General features: G+C 36.8%; 1 pseudogene; it reads left to right on the forward strand.

Moving 5' to 3' along the window:
- The first annotated feature begins 12,650 nt into the window (after window positions 1–12,650).
- On the forward strand, window positions 12,651–15,093 carry LOC104874841 (annotated as a pseudogene).
- Window positions 15,094–15,150: the final 57 nt, after the last annotated feature.

Consider the following 15,150-nt stretch of genomic DNA (forward strand, 5'->3'; position numbering starts at 1 on the left):
GTCTGCTTCTGTTCTAGAGTTTCTAATCATGTTTTTTTTTTTTTTTTTTTAATTCTGCTCACCATCTCTGAATTTATCTGGGAAATTATTTCTGTTTTGAATTTTTCTAGAACCACATTCATCTGTTTTATTACTTCCTGTGCCATGAGTTCAGGGTGTCCAAGTGATTTATTATCAGATTTTCCACCTCATTTCCCCCAGAGTTTGCCTTTGTTGAGCTGGTAATCTGGGTCAGAACCTTGCTTAGGTGTCTTCTTATTTCTATTTTTGTTGTTGGTGCTTTTTTGGGTTTAATTCCTTGTTTGATTCTTCAGTCTTATTGTAAGTATCTTTGTTGTTTGTATTTAGAACCATTATGGAATGATTGCTTCTCAGAGGTGTCTTCCAGATATAATTGGTCTTTAGGTTTTGAGTCTCTAATGATTCTTATGCAATCTTAGTTCAGTATACCAGGAAGGCAACTGAGTAGATGAATCACAACAGCTTAGCCCAAGTGATACAACTGGCAATAACAATAGCAACAATCACAGTTTAGAAAATTACAAAGTTGCAGAGGGAGGGATAGAGAGGTAGAATAGAGAAAGATTAGAAGTGAGGCCAGAGACACAGGAAGATCATGCAAACTCTAGGAAGCTATTGAAGACAAAATACAAATGACTTTAAAAAGCTGTTTGCAGAATTAATGACAGAAAACTTCCCAAACAGAGGGGAAGAATTTGACATTCAGATAACTGAGTCATATAGGACCCCAACTAGCCACAATAAAAAAAAATCTACACCTAGACATATAATAATCAAGATCCCAGAAACCCAACAGAAGAACAAATACTACAAACAGTAAAAGAAACAAATCACATGCAAAGGAAAGCCCATCAGAATCACAGGAGACTTTTCAACACAAACCCTTGGGGGCAAGGAGAGCCTGGAATGAGATATTTCAATTACTAAGAGAACAATCTCCAACCTAGACTGATGTATCCTGCAAAACTCTCTTTCAAAATGAATGGGGCAATAAGACACTTCCATGACAAAGAACACCTGAAAACTACATGAATACCAAACCAGCACTACAAGCAATTCTAAACAAGATCCTAGAAAAAGACAATGAAGGCAACAACACCATGAGGCCCAACAGAACAAATCAAATAGGCAAGGCAAGAAACTAAAAGGAGAAGGTGAAAAAGTAAAAAGAGTCAACAAAAGGCCAATAACAGGTGAATAATAAGTCAGTACATATCAGTTATAACCATCAATGTCAATGGCCTCAACTCACCAATCAAGATAAATAGACTGGCAAAATGGAATAAGAAGCATAATCTAACAATATGTTGCATACAAGAAACACACCTAGTACAAAAAGAAGCCCATAGACTGAAAGTGAAAGGATAGAAAACAATTCTCCATGTGACAGGAGCCCAGAAAAAAACAGGGGCAGCAGTCTTTATTTGCAGACAAAGCAAATTTCCACCCAAAACTGATTCTAGTATTATTGATGTAGGACAGTACTGTATCACACCTCTGTGAATGTAAACATACAAGAAACACACCTAGTACAAAAAGAAGCCCATAGACTGAAAGTGAAAGGATAGAAAACAATTCTCCATGTGACAGGAGCCCAGAAAAAAACAGGGGCAGCAGTCTTTATTTGCAGACAAAGCAAATTTCCACCCAAAACTGATTCTAGTATTATTGATGTAGGACAGTACTGTATCACACCTCTGTGAATGTAAAATATCTTGTACCTGCTTTATGATACACAGTAGTGACTGTGCTTTATCAGAGCTATATTTAATGATATTACTCTAGAATGTTCTCTTTCCAGATGATGATTAAAATGCTAATAAAAAAAATGGTGCCAGGTACCACAGCAGCAACAGAACTTTGCTGTTTTCTGGATATTATTTTTTTCTTTCTTTTTAATACAGAAATGGACAGCCATATTGGTTTAGAAATGTTAATTTTTTTATTTTTATTTTTTATTTTTTATCTATTTGTACAGGGGTAACACACTGTACTAAATATGTAAGGTCATATCTACTTGGGTTTGATTACAGAAACTAATAAAGTATTCTCTAAATAATGAAAAAAAGAATAAGATAAGACTACAAGAGCAAGAAGCAATTTAAATATGTTAAGGGACCATTTTCATCTTCATAATTAAGGATTATTTTAATGTTACATCATTGCCTTTTCTCTTTTACTTTCCTTTTTAGTTTTATGTTAGGATTCTCTATTTTTAATGTTCATACAGAGATTTCTTTAACTGAAATACTGAATAGTTTCTTTGGTGTGAAAAACTATAATAGTACACAGGATCCTAATGAGATAATAAATAATGTGAAATAGGAAGTAAAGGGCTACAGGTATAGGGAAAGTGGGAAGGGTGGGGGAAAGGGAATAAGGGAGAGGAAAAAAATATGAGAAACTGAAAAAATGGAAATAAAGTGTTTGTAAATGGGGAGGGCAGGAGAGGGTGAAGGGAGGGCAGGGACAAGGGGAACAAATGAGAATGAAGACCTATTATGTAAAGGTACAGGATCCCAACAATGAATGCAACTATTGTTTACCTAGATTGTACCAATAAACTCAATAAAAAGAAAAAAAAAACTCAATTGGTACCAAAAAACCTTTGACAAAATTCAACATTCCTTCATGGTAAAAAGCCCCAAAGAGGTACTGAAGGATTACACCTCAATAAAATAAAGGCTATATATAACAAACTCACAGCTGACATCATTATGAATGGAGATGAAATGAAAACATTTCCTTCAAAAACCGGAACAAGGGTAAGATGTCCACTTTCACTACTCCTATGCAGTATTGTTCTTAAAATTTTAGCTAGAGCAGTTAGACAAGAAAAAAAGAAAACTAAAAAGAACACAAATAGGAAAGGAAAAATTCAAGTTATCTTTATCTGCATACAGTATGTTCCTGTATTTACAAAACCCTAGACTCCACCAAAGCACTTTTAGATTTGATAAAATAATTCATCAAAGTGATAGGATATAAAGTCAACTATAAAAAGTCAGTACATTCTCTATATCCCAATAGTGAATTAGCTGAGAAAGAAATTAGGAAAATAACTCCATTAGTGATAGCTTAAAAAATGTAAAAATCAGTGTAACTAATGAGGTAAAAGACACCTGTAATAAAAATATCAGAACAATGAAGAAAGAAATTGAAGAAGACACTAGAAGATGTAAAAACTTGTCATATTCATATACAAGCAAAAAGTAATACTGCTAAAATGGCCATAAAACCAAAAGTAATATATATGTATTCAATTCAATCCCAATCAAAACCAATGACAACCAAAGACAGTCTTCACAGAACTAGAAAAAAAAAAATCCTAAAATTCATATGGAGACAGAAAAGACCCAGAATAGCCCAAGCAATCTCTAAGTAAAAAGAGTAAGCTTAGAGGCATCACAATACTCAATTTTAGATTATGCTACAAAGCCATAGTAACCAAACCACTATATATTGGCACAAAAATAGAGACATAGACCTGTGGAATACAATACACAGAAATTAACTCACACAACTACAATCATCTGATTTTAAGCAAAGAAGCAAAAAGCCAGAACAATTATACTTCATTGTTTCTGATGTCACCCTACTACAGTAACTGGCTGGGAGATAGCCACAAGGGATCCCCTGAGAGCCTTCAGCTTAAGCTGGAAAGGGTACAGAGGTTCTACCTTCTGAGCTGAGATGTCAGGCTGTTTGTGTGTTGCTTTGCAAGGGCAAGGTGGGTCTGAAAGTTGCTCTCAAGTACAGAAGACTGGTTGACTCTCACCCCCACCCCACTGCTTACATCCAGCACAAAGCTCATTGGTCTGTTTGCTTTCCTCACCTCCTGATATGACCAAGCATATGCATTGGCTTGGATGGTGGCCAAAACCTGTGATGTATGGACAGAGGGCCCTCTGGAGGAGGGATGGTACCTCACCAATATACAGGCCACAGAGCTAGGAAGAGAAAGCCAAAACTTGGGGCACACAGAGGGATATGGAAACTGAGAGTGGCTTGAGTGACTATAGCCCTAGAGAGGACACCATTGGTTGACTACACCTACAGGAAAGGTGGAGTAGGATTCAGCATTCAAATACAAAAATGTGACTGTGGAAACAAAATATTAGCGCTATAGTAGTGATGCACTATCTCTCCCCTATATCTGGTGGATTCCAACACTGCAGATTCTGGAAAGAAACCATTCAATCAATAACAGGGAATTTGGGGGGGATTCATTTCTTTTCTTATTTTTTTGGGGGGGAGCAGAGCTTATTTTTTCCATTTCTTCTACTTAAAATTTTTGTTCTCCCCCCCTTTTATTTTCTGTTGCTATTTATCTAATTCTGTGACTTTTCTTTTACTCCTTAACAGGATCCCTAATCACCCTTTTCCTTCCTTTTCACCTTCTTTTTCTTTATTTTTCAAATTTTACTTCTCATGTTGTCCCTTCTCCACCTCCTCCTTCTTTAAGAGTAGTGCTATTAAGTATTACTGATCTTTAGATATTTAGTTAACTATCTGCTATTATTGCTAAATTACTTTATATTGTTAATGGTGGTATATTAGTTACATTTAGTAGATATTTATTGTATGTCAGTATCTCATTTGTCTTTGTGTCTATATTATAATTACAGGTCTTTTCTATGGTTAAGGGTGATATAGTGATAGCTTTTATTAGTTCTTATATTATGTCAATATACAGTTTGCTTCTGACTTGATTATTGTTATTGACTGTATTGTATTGCTAGGGTGGCATAGTTGTTGCTATTGCTTTTTAATGTATAGCAATATCTGGTTTGTCTTTGTGTCAACAACTACAGTTCATTTTTGGAGAAGTGGATACTGGGCCACTTACAAACCCTTTCCTCTGAAATTATCAGAGGTGGTTGGATTTTGGGACAGAGGCAGATACTTATAGATAGCCATGTCCAGAGGATATCATTGGAAAACAAACACTAAGTAAAGAGATCTCTGTACTAGCAACAGAGTCCTTCCACTATAGCCAACCTGCAAGCCTTAGCACACACACTAAAAAGAAAAAAACATAGAAACATTAAAAAAAAAGGCAAAAAGAATGCCTCCCCAAACCCCCAACTTCCCCAAAGCATGGGGCATTCTTCTCCAAGGGGCACTGATTGGTGAGGAAATCAAAAGCAAATAGCTGGATTATGTGAAATGATAAAAGTGGAGATAATAAGACAGATCAATAAGGTGCTTGGTGAGCTCAAAGATGGTATAACTAAACAGATAATGGACTTAATAAAAATCATTTGGCATACAAAGGCACTAGCAAAAAGCTAGCTAAGCTAAATTAAACAATACAAAACATAAATGAGCAAAGAATTAGACTCCACAGCACATACTAAATATAAATCCAGGAGACCAAAAATATCTGTTGAAAATATGGGCAGCAGAAGTGACCAGTGTGAGGACAGAGTGTCAGAACTAGAGATAGAGCTGATACAGGAAACCATATACTTTAAGATGCCTTCAAAATCTCAAGAGACCATGGAAAATGGATCCAACAGCTCTTCGATATTGCAAGGAAGACTTACCCAAGATTAATTGGAATTAGATCAGAAAACAGCATGAATGGCATGAAAACTCTGATTACAGAAATAATAGAAAATTCTCCAAAATGTGGGGAAAGTATAGAACATACAGATAAATATATAATAAATATTATATATATCTATATCTATATCTATAGATATAGATATATATACACATGTATATTTATCCATGTATATATATGGGCATATATATGTGTGGAGAGAGAGAGAGAGAGAGAGAGAGAGAGAGGGGAGAGAGAGAGAGAGTGGGAGAGAAAAGAGAGAGCCCCAAATAGTCATCAGCAGGAAAGAACTCCATGACACATCATTGTCAGAATCCCAGAAGATCAACCCCAAAACAGAATCTTAAAAGCTGTTAGGGAAAAGCAACACATCACTGAGAGGTGAACCCATTAGAATTACAACATACTTCTCAACACAAACCTTAAAGGCCAGGAGAACTTGGAGTGAAGTGTTCCAAGCCTTCAAAGAACTTCCAAACCAGACTAATAGATCCTTCAAAACTATCTTTTAAAATTGATGGAGAAATAAAGTCTTTCCATGGTCTCCAAACTTCTGAAAAGCACCGGCAAGTTATTTTAAAGGATGTTCTTTAATCTGGATTTCTTTGATGCCCCCTCTTGGTCAAGTTCAGGTTGTGCTTCTTGGGTGTGAACAATGTACAAGCTGTGTTGATGTAGCACACTGGGAGGTACAAGATGTCAACACTAAGGGTGTTGCTAACTGATCTGTTGGATAAGGTAATGTATGTCAATTTTTTTTTCACTCTCTCCCCTTTGTACCCTTTACAAGGAGAATGTTTGAGACTCATAGAAATATCCTGTGTAACACTCATGATATACTTCTGCCCTCTGATTTTAGCATCTGTTGTTGATTCTTTCTTGAAACAATTTTGTAGTAGTGATTTTATATTTTGGTTATTCCTTCTGCATTTATTTATAGGAGTTTATCTGTAAGAAGAGCCCCCCAATTATTTATTCATTCCCTTTTACCAGTTTTTAGACCCAGGAATTCTTATTTTATATATTATAACCATTAGCATAATTGTTTATTTTGTTGATGAGACTGTCCAAAGCTGGCCTCTGAGGGCTCCTGCTTTGGTAAGACTCCATTGTGTGAGGGGCACTGCTGTGCCTTCTGGATCCATGAGTTATTTAAAGACTGTCTTTACACTGTCTCTTGTCCAGCCCTCGAGTTAGCAATTTTTCCATGGTGCTCTGTTGACTTTTACTGGAGAACAATATTTACAAATCAAGATGAGGGGTTGCTGTGCCAATTGTTACTGAGTTCTCTTTACTTGTTTCTTAATGTTTTTTTTGTTAGTGTCAATTTTTTACAAAGTCCCTGTCAAGAATGAATAAAAAGAGAGTTTTTAAAAAAGTCAATTTAAAAACATCCATATTCATACCACAGTGGGATAATCAGTGTTATTTAAAGATATTTTAATATGGTATTTCATACGTATGATGTTTAAGGAGTAAAGTTTCTGTTTCTAAAAGGTTTAATGAGTCTGAGGCGGTCCATCTCCGAAATGTGTTTGGAGTCTGTTTCCTCTTCCTCCTTCACTGTCTTGCTCAAGACCACATTCATTCTCACTTGGTTACTAAACTGGCCTACTTCCACTCTCCTATTAGCCTTGTTCCTTTCTGATCCAAACTGTATCTAGTTTCCAAAGTCATATTTTTAAAATAAAATAATCATGTCAATCTCCCTATAAAACCTTTTAATGGCCCCACTTGACCTTTGAGAAAATGCTTGTAACCCACTGCATAACGCTGCTCATAACCCATTTGTTTGTCTTTGGCGTCCTCGTTCTCCTTGATTGCAGCCTTACCATTCTTGAAGGGAGCCAGAAGCTTTCACCGCACCTGTCTTTCCTAATTTGTCCATCATTTATCTCTGTCTCTACCTCCTTCTTAGTCAGCCTGCAACTTTAGATTCATCTATGTGTCTGTAATGGGGTACTTCTCACACCGTGGGACTATTTTTTTTCTCTTACACTCTGAGCTCCTCAGTAACATAATTTTGGCTTCTAAGTAATGATTGATAAATGAATCAGAAAATGTTTAAATTAACAAAATAGATTTGTTGAATAAATTAACAAAATTGTTAGTGAGGTCACAAAATTACTTGGTAAAAAATGGAAATAGAATGAAGATTCAATATGTAAGAATAATACCACTTGGTACTTTCTCTTATATTCTAGAAAACATTAAGCATATTTTCTGTGGCACATTTACTGAAATGAGAATTTGTCTGTTCTTATAGGTTGAATCTGCTGGAACAGACTCTGAGCAGGAAACGAGAGAGTAGGAAGTTATTGGGAGTGCTCTTGGAGTCACCATTTGTGGAAGGAAAGAGGAGAAAGTAGGGTTATACAAAAGGTGAAGCTGGGTTGCAATATCAGCTCAGGATGATTTCAGCACCCCATGGAGGTTCTGGATGTCTCTGGGAGGCTGTAGATGACTACTACACCTATAAATAGCATCATGTAGGTGATTTGGACTCCCTTAGTGCTGGCTGGGGGTGAGGGTACCTTTTGCAAAAATCATATAGGCTCTAGTAGACTTACAAAAACCCAATACAGGAGGCTTGCTGGCCAGGGCTCTGAGCTCCATAAAAGTATGATAACAGCAATGGAAATATCTTTCAATTTGAAGTGAGGTGGCCCTTCTTTCTTTGGCATAGCCCGAAGACAGTGTACTGACAGCTGTTGGTCAATGAACGGTTTTCCATCTGGGAAAGAGCAGTGCAGTGGGCCAGGATGGGCTGAGTCCAATGATGGCAGAGTCATCAGGCACAATTTCTACGAGGGAGAATAGAACAGAGATTCATAAAGCCATGACACACTGAGAACTGAATTGAAAATAATTTGATAATAATACTTAAAACAATTTGATTCTAATCTTTTACTTTCCCTGCTACTCAGTGCTCATGATCATTTTTAATGTTTCTGTTCAAAGAATAAAAATTTTTTAATATTGAATTCTACAAAAGCAATTATTTAAAAATCTTCAGGCAATGGATTTTAATAGTGGAATTAAGAAGTCACTAAACATAAAATTTGAATTTTTAGATAAGGAAAATGATGATTAAAGTATAATGTGGGTAGCAATAATTTAAAAGAAGTGTACTTAAAGGCGGTTGTCCTAAACCACATAATCATAGTAATTCATGAGCACACAATGAAATAACCACAGAGTTTCCTGTTCTGTGTTCTTTGTAAACAGAAATGTATTTTTGCATTCATCAACCTTGTTAAGTAATTTTGTCTTAATCTTCATGAGGATGAGTCATGTGTCTCTCTGGTCTGTTAATTCCAAGGTACTTGTGTCAACAAATGTTATTGTAAAATCTGAATAATGTTAAACATAACTTTAGCTTTCTTTTATAAATCTTTCTCCCAATATTTTAGGATAAATTTAAAGGAAAAAATTCACTAGTTATGATTCATTTACAATTAACCAGAACCTAAGCAAGTGTGTCATTTCACTTTGAGTAGGAATTATTGGTAGGTGTAAGTGATTTTTTTGTAATAAGACAATAGTTTGGCGAGCTCTTTCCAGAATAACTACTGCTTGGACATGTCTATTTGTGCATAGTGATGGGAAATTTCTGTTAAGTTACTGGTTGCTTTGATTACTTATATACGCAAAAGAAATTGGCACTTGTGATTTTGGTACGTGACTTAACCTTTCTAACCTTTAGTTTCTTTGTTTATGAAATAATTATATTATGACTACTCAATTGAGTTGGGTGACTTAGTGAGTATAAATGCTTAGACAATGCCCTGGACATAAAAATTAATGGGTACATTATTAGTATTATATGGCATATATATTATTTACACATATAACATGAAATTATAATTTAATACCACATATAGTAATTATTATAATTATAAGATAAAATGTATCTACAAATTTTCCCAATATCATCCTCTTTTGACTTAAATTCCCTTTAATTTTCTAAAAACTGCTAAATGAATGTGTATGGCTTCATGAGTGGCTGTAAAAGAATTCTTTGCTTTTCTTTTCTTTCACACTTGTCTCTTTTCCAATCTTTGAAACATATTCTGCACTCACCCAACCATCCCAAAATTCAAAGTCATTCTTCTTAATGATAGGGCTTTCTGAGGTCTTCCTTCTCTTTCCTTCTTTCTTTAATTTCTTCTTCCGTTTCTCCATTTCCTTTCTTTCCCCTCTCCCTCCCTTTTCTTCCTTCCTTCTTTTCCCATCATCCACACAGTCCATGGGGCTTTGCTTAGGAAGTTTTTGCCAGCAAAAGTTAAATAAATAGCTGAATGAAAGTTCACAAACATCACAGTCACTCATTTACTTGACAAATGGCCCCATGCTGGACACCAGTGATATTGTAACAGGTGTGACTTTATCCAACTCAATGACTGATCCAAGAAGACAGTCATATCAGAGAGATTATAAAAAGGGGTCACAGGCTGGGATAGGACATCATCGTTATGGGATAATTACTGGAACATGAAGAGAATCTTTCTTGTGTGCTCAGAAGAACAGCCCTGAACCAGCCAAGGGGGAAACTTTAGGAAATGGAATAGTTATCAGGTGGCCTGGTTTGTGCAAGAACGTGACAAACTAGTGTTTGTGAAGCCCAAGGGGCAAGGTGAAGAGGCCGGAGACAAGCAGAGGAGGCCGGTGGAGGTCAGGCCTTAGAGAGACCCCCTGGAGCCCGGACTTTACTTTGTGGAGGTAAGAGAGAAGCACGGAGGTGTCCTGACCCTGCCTGCATTTCCAGCTTTAACCTCTTAGATTTTCCCTCTACTGTTTTCCTCTCTCGGTTGTACCAAATCTAGAATCTTGCTTCGTCTGGCTGAAAATGGGGAAGCTGGAGCCACAGGGAAGAAAAGGAAGCTGTATTTCCTACCCCTTATGTCTCATATCCCTTATTGCTGTTTTAATTTTTTTTCCAACTTTAAGTATGATGATTCTATTAGTAAGGTGAAAAAAATCAAACACCTGAAACAGATTTATTTATTGTAATAAGTAACTATAATACTTGTTATAAAATTGCAACTTTACAGTATTTATTGTAAAAATAGCTTCTTTAACAGCCACTGCCAAAATAGTGATGAGTTGGACTTTAGCTGAAGTCATACGCACGCATTCAGTGAATTATTTTTCTCTTTCTTGCTTCTGTAAGATGGAATTCAAGGGAAATTTAATTTTAGTTCATGCTTCTGCTTTGTCATTATAGGTGGCTTTCCCACAGCATTGGTTGTTCAGTTGTCATATATTTATACATTACAGTCTTTATAACCACTCTTTCTTTCTTAAATATGTGTTCCTGTTTCTTCGCAGCATTTGATTTAAAAATCTCTTATCACGTCATTTCAATTCAGTGTTTTCTCTCCCCACACCCAATTTTTAATGAAGTGAGATTGGAAAAGGCAAAGCAAATGATTTCTACTTAAGGTAGCTTCACATATTAATTACAATGCACAGTTTTAGCTAGGAAAGCAGACTCAACTATGCTTTCAGACTGTTAAATAATATTAACTTTTCCCCTAAGAAATCCCCTCAGATGTTAACCCCTATTTTAAGGAAAGGAACATCATTTCGCAGCCGGTTGGGTTTAGTCTTTCAGTGGGAAGAGCAGAGGTTAGGGTTATCTAAAAGTGGTGACAAAGAAGAGTGGTCCCTGGGGGGGCCTCGGGGTCTCAAGGTCAAGCTGACAATGCTGGGCCTAGTAAGTGGGGCAAATGGAATGTGAAGCATTTCCTTTTGTTGATTCCCCAGAACTATCATCACCAAATCAAAGCTACTCTGGATTTGTGCACAGCAGCCTGAGAAATTGGCAAATTGCCTTTTTATGATTTCTTGCACTCTCTTTGATGTTCGTCTTAGAATGATTCTCTCAGGACAAAGTAGTAGCAGTACTGGTGGTGAGCATGCTGTTTACAGGCCTCCTCTTTCATATTTCCTGGCTCTACTTGACTTCTGGAATGGTGAGGCCACCCACTGGTTTACTCTGCAAAATGACCTGAAAACTGGGCAGGCATTCCTTATGGTGCTACACTCCAACTTCTAGGCCCTGATCCTTACCCCTTCTTTTGTCATCTATTGTTATAGTTTTGTTGTTTGTCTTCACAAAGATCAGTTGATAAACTGTCATGTTATGAAAAAAACTGTCATGTTATGAAAAAATAGCAGGATATGATAGTTCCACAAATAAAATACTTGGGATTTGCAATCTACATGTCTTTCTCTGCATTAAATAAGAGTTTCTTAATAAATAGCATTTTCACATAACTCCATTTCAGTATTTGTCTCCTATTTGGGGGGATATTTATTGTATTTCTATTCCTCAAAGTGATTATGAGCTTTCCAAAAGCAGAACTCATGCTTCTCTCATCTTTGATCCCGTATACCTATAAACGCTAACAAAAATTTCAGAAAGCAGTGCAGTGCAGTATTTGTTGTATCAAAGAAATTATAGTACCATTAAAAATATTGACCTGCAAACAGAATTGTTTTCTGAATTCAGGTGTATGTATTTTTTCCCATTTTGAGAACCTAGTATCTTTTTTAAAATGCTTATTTGCAGTTTAAAGCTGTTTAGGTGAAAAATACAAGCAAAGCAGCAAAAGAGATGAAGTAGGCACTTTTGGATATTATAATTACATGTAAGGTTTGTTTTTATTATAGTTCTTTAGGTTTAATCATGCTCTTGATTCCACAAAATGTCATAGAATCACAGGAGTGAGAAAGTTCCAAAGGTTTTTTAATCTCCGTCTCTAAGGAGATATGAGTTTAAACTTTTGCAAACATTTGCTTACCCTATAGTTTTCTTTTTAAACATTCAAAGAGGAAGAACACACAAATGTCCAAACAGGGTTTTTAATAAATGATATTTTATTTGAGCCCTTTTGGGGTTAGGGCTTAACCATCTGACATATCTATTTTTTTTTCTTGTTTTTGCTTTCAGGAATTTTCCTTCTCTAACCTTTCTTCTCTCTTGAAAAAGAACTTCAAACTTCTCCTCCTTCCTCTGCAGAGAACTTTAGCAATCTATTCTTGTTTTTTGAGCATGTGCCTGCAGGATGTGGGTGAGTCCCAAACTTAACTAATAGTTGTTAATCAAAACATTGATTCCAAGATGAATGCAAGGCTTCTTCTTGAGATTTTTCTTCTTCTCACTACATTTTCATGTACTCTTCTAAACAAGTAACTGCATCCCTTTCTCTTTTAACTGTAGTGCTTACTTTCCAGAAATAAATACAAACCTTATTTTCTCTCTTTTTGGTTCTCTGTTCAGATCCGCATCTATCATTTAGGCTTAGACCTGGAGCTAATTATAGGATTCTAAAAAAGGCCAGACCTCTCCAGATTGTAGCATTTATAGATTGTTGGCAGCACTGGTGATTCAGTTTGTGGAGTTTGTCCAATACCACCATTTGCCATGCAAGCTATGTTTTGCCCTTGTTATTACTATTGTCACTATTATTATTTTAAATCCTCATTTTCCTTTTATTTGATTTCTGGGTTTGCTACTTTTCTCATTCTGTTCTCCCTGTGGCTATTTTTTCCCATCTACTCTTTAAGGCTAAAGGAGTCTATGGGCTAAAATGGTGTAGATGGTGTTTGTCTTTATTGATTCTTTGGCCAATATATGACTATTGCCCATTCTGATCATTTGGGGCAGGCTTCCTGGGCTGTTTTCTTGAGAAAGACTTTTGGTAATTGTGATAATGTAAGAACCATGGAAATGTTAAGGGATCAGCATGAGAGAGTGTCTCTAGATGGTAGAAGTCAAAGAAGGATTCTCAAAGAGGGGAACCCAACATGGTATTCTGAAGCTACAGAAGGCCAGTAGAGGACAGGATGGAATAAAAGGGGGGCTTCAAGAGAAGAGAACAGCATATGAAAAGGCTTGAAGATGAAGAAGGATATGGGTATGCTTAGGTAAACTTGTGAAAGTTTTCACGGCTTAAGCACATCAGTCTGAGTGAAGGAGGAAGATGAAGCAGACCTACTTTTGTCATATTGGGTCTTATAAGTAATATTAAGAAGCCCAGTAACGATAGAGAACTACTTAAACATCTCAGGGAAGAGAATGATATTTTTAGTGGTATTTTCAGAGACTTAGTCTGGGCTGGTATGAAAAAGGAAAGGCAGATATAATAATAATCCAACAGAAATTATGATGGCTTGAGCTAAAGAAGGGAGAAATGGATGAATATGAAAAACATAAATAAGCTAAAATGGACAACTGAGAAAAAAATATGCTGCCACTCATTCACATTTGCAATTAAAATTGTGAAACAAGATTTAACATTTTTTTTTTCACTTTTCTTTTTTGGCACTGGGAATTGAACCCAGGGCCTCATATTTGCCAGACAGGCACTGTGCCTCTGAGCTACATCTCTGGTCCAAGGCTTAGAATTAACAGGGGCATTAACTGAATCAAGTTCCTGGGGGAAGAGCATGGAGGAGCATGAGCTCTTAAATTTTCTTAGTTTGTTTTTGATAAGCACTCTCTAGAAGTAGAAAGTTTTTATAGAGCATATGATCCCTGCGTTGTATGTGCACTGGGACGGGGTAACCTTCCTACAGGAGATGAGCTGTGCCATGGTTTATATCTAGATGTCCTCCTAAAGCCTCATACACTCACAGTCAGGCTTCCTGGAGGTGACTGGATAATGAGGGCATGGTATTCATCCATCGATGACTGTATAACTAAATATAATATTGGGAAGAAGTGGTTCACTAAGGATGTGGCCTGGAAAGGTGTATCTCCCTCCTTTCTCCCTTAATTACTCCTGCCTGCCAGGCCATGAGCAATTCTTCCTTTCTATACCCTTCTGCCATGCCATCTGGCCTTGGAGCCATCTATGGTCTGAAACCTCTACAAACTGTTCTAATTACATATCAGGATAAAATGAAAATGGGCATTATTCACCTATACTGATATTCTAAGTATGAATTGAGACACCTTGCTGCAAACACTAAGATTGATCTTGCTGGACACGCAGTCTTGAGTTTGAGGAGGCAAAAAGGAGTACCGTGTCCTGAGGCTGGATGTGGAAACTTCTCCCAAGGCTCCGAGTGCTGCACAGTACGTGAAAAATGAGGATCATTGATATTGTCTACAATGCATCCAATAATGAGCCGGCCTGCACCAAGGCCCTGGTGAAGAACTGCACTGTGCTCACTGACAGCAGGCTGTACCCACACCAGTCCAATCCCACCGTGCACTGCCCCTGGGGTAAAAGAAGAGGGCTGAGCTGGCTGGCAAGGAGGAAGAGATTTTACAATCAAAGAAACAATCAAAGGAAATTCAAAAGAAGTATGATGAAAGGAAAGAGAAGGCCAAAATCAGCAGTCTTTGGGAGGAGCGGTTCCAGCAGAGCACACTTTTCATTTGCATTGCAGCAAGACTAGGCCAATGTGGCAGAGCAGATGGCCACATGCTGCAGGGCAAGGAGCTGGAGTCCTGACTGAGGAAAATCTAGGCCCCGAAAGGCAAATAAGTCCTTCCTCCTGGCATAGGCCATGTAATAAAGGTGTTTATGGATATATATATATAT

The sequence above is a fragment of the Fukomys damarensis genome, unplaced genomic scaffold (genome assembly GCF_012274545.1).
Source record: "Fukomys damarensis isolate Sample0158 unplaced genomic scaffold, DMR_v1.0_HiC HiC_scaffold_16, whole genome shotgun sequence".
Classification (NCBI taxonomy): domain Eukaryota; kingdom Metazoa; phylum Chordata; class Mammalia; order Rodentia; family Bathyergidae; genus Fukomys; species Fukomys damarensis.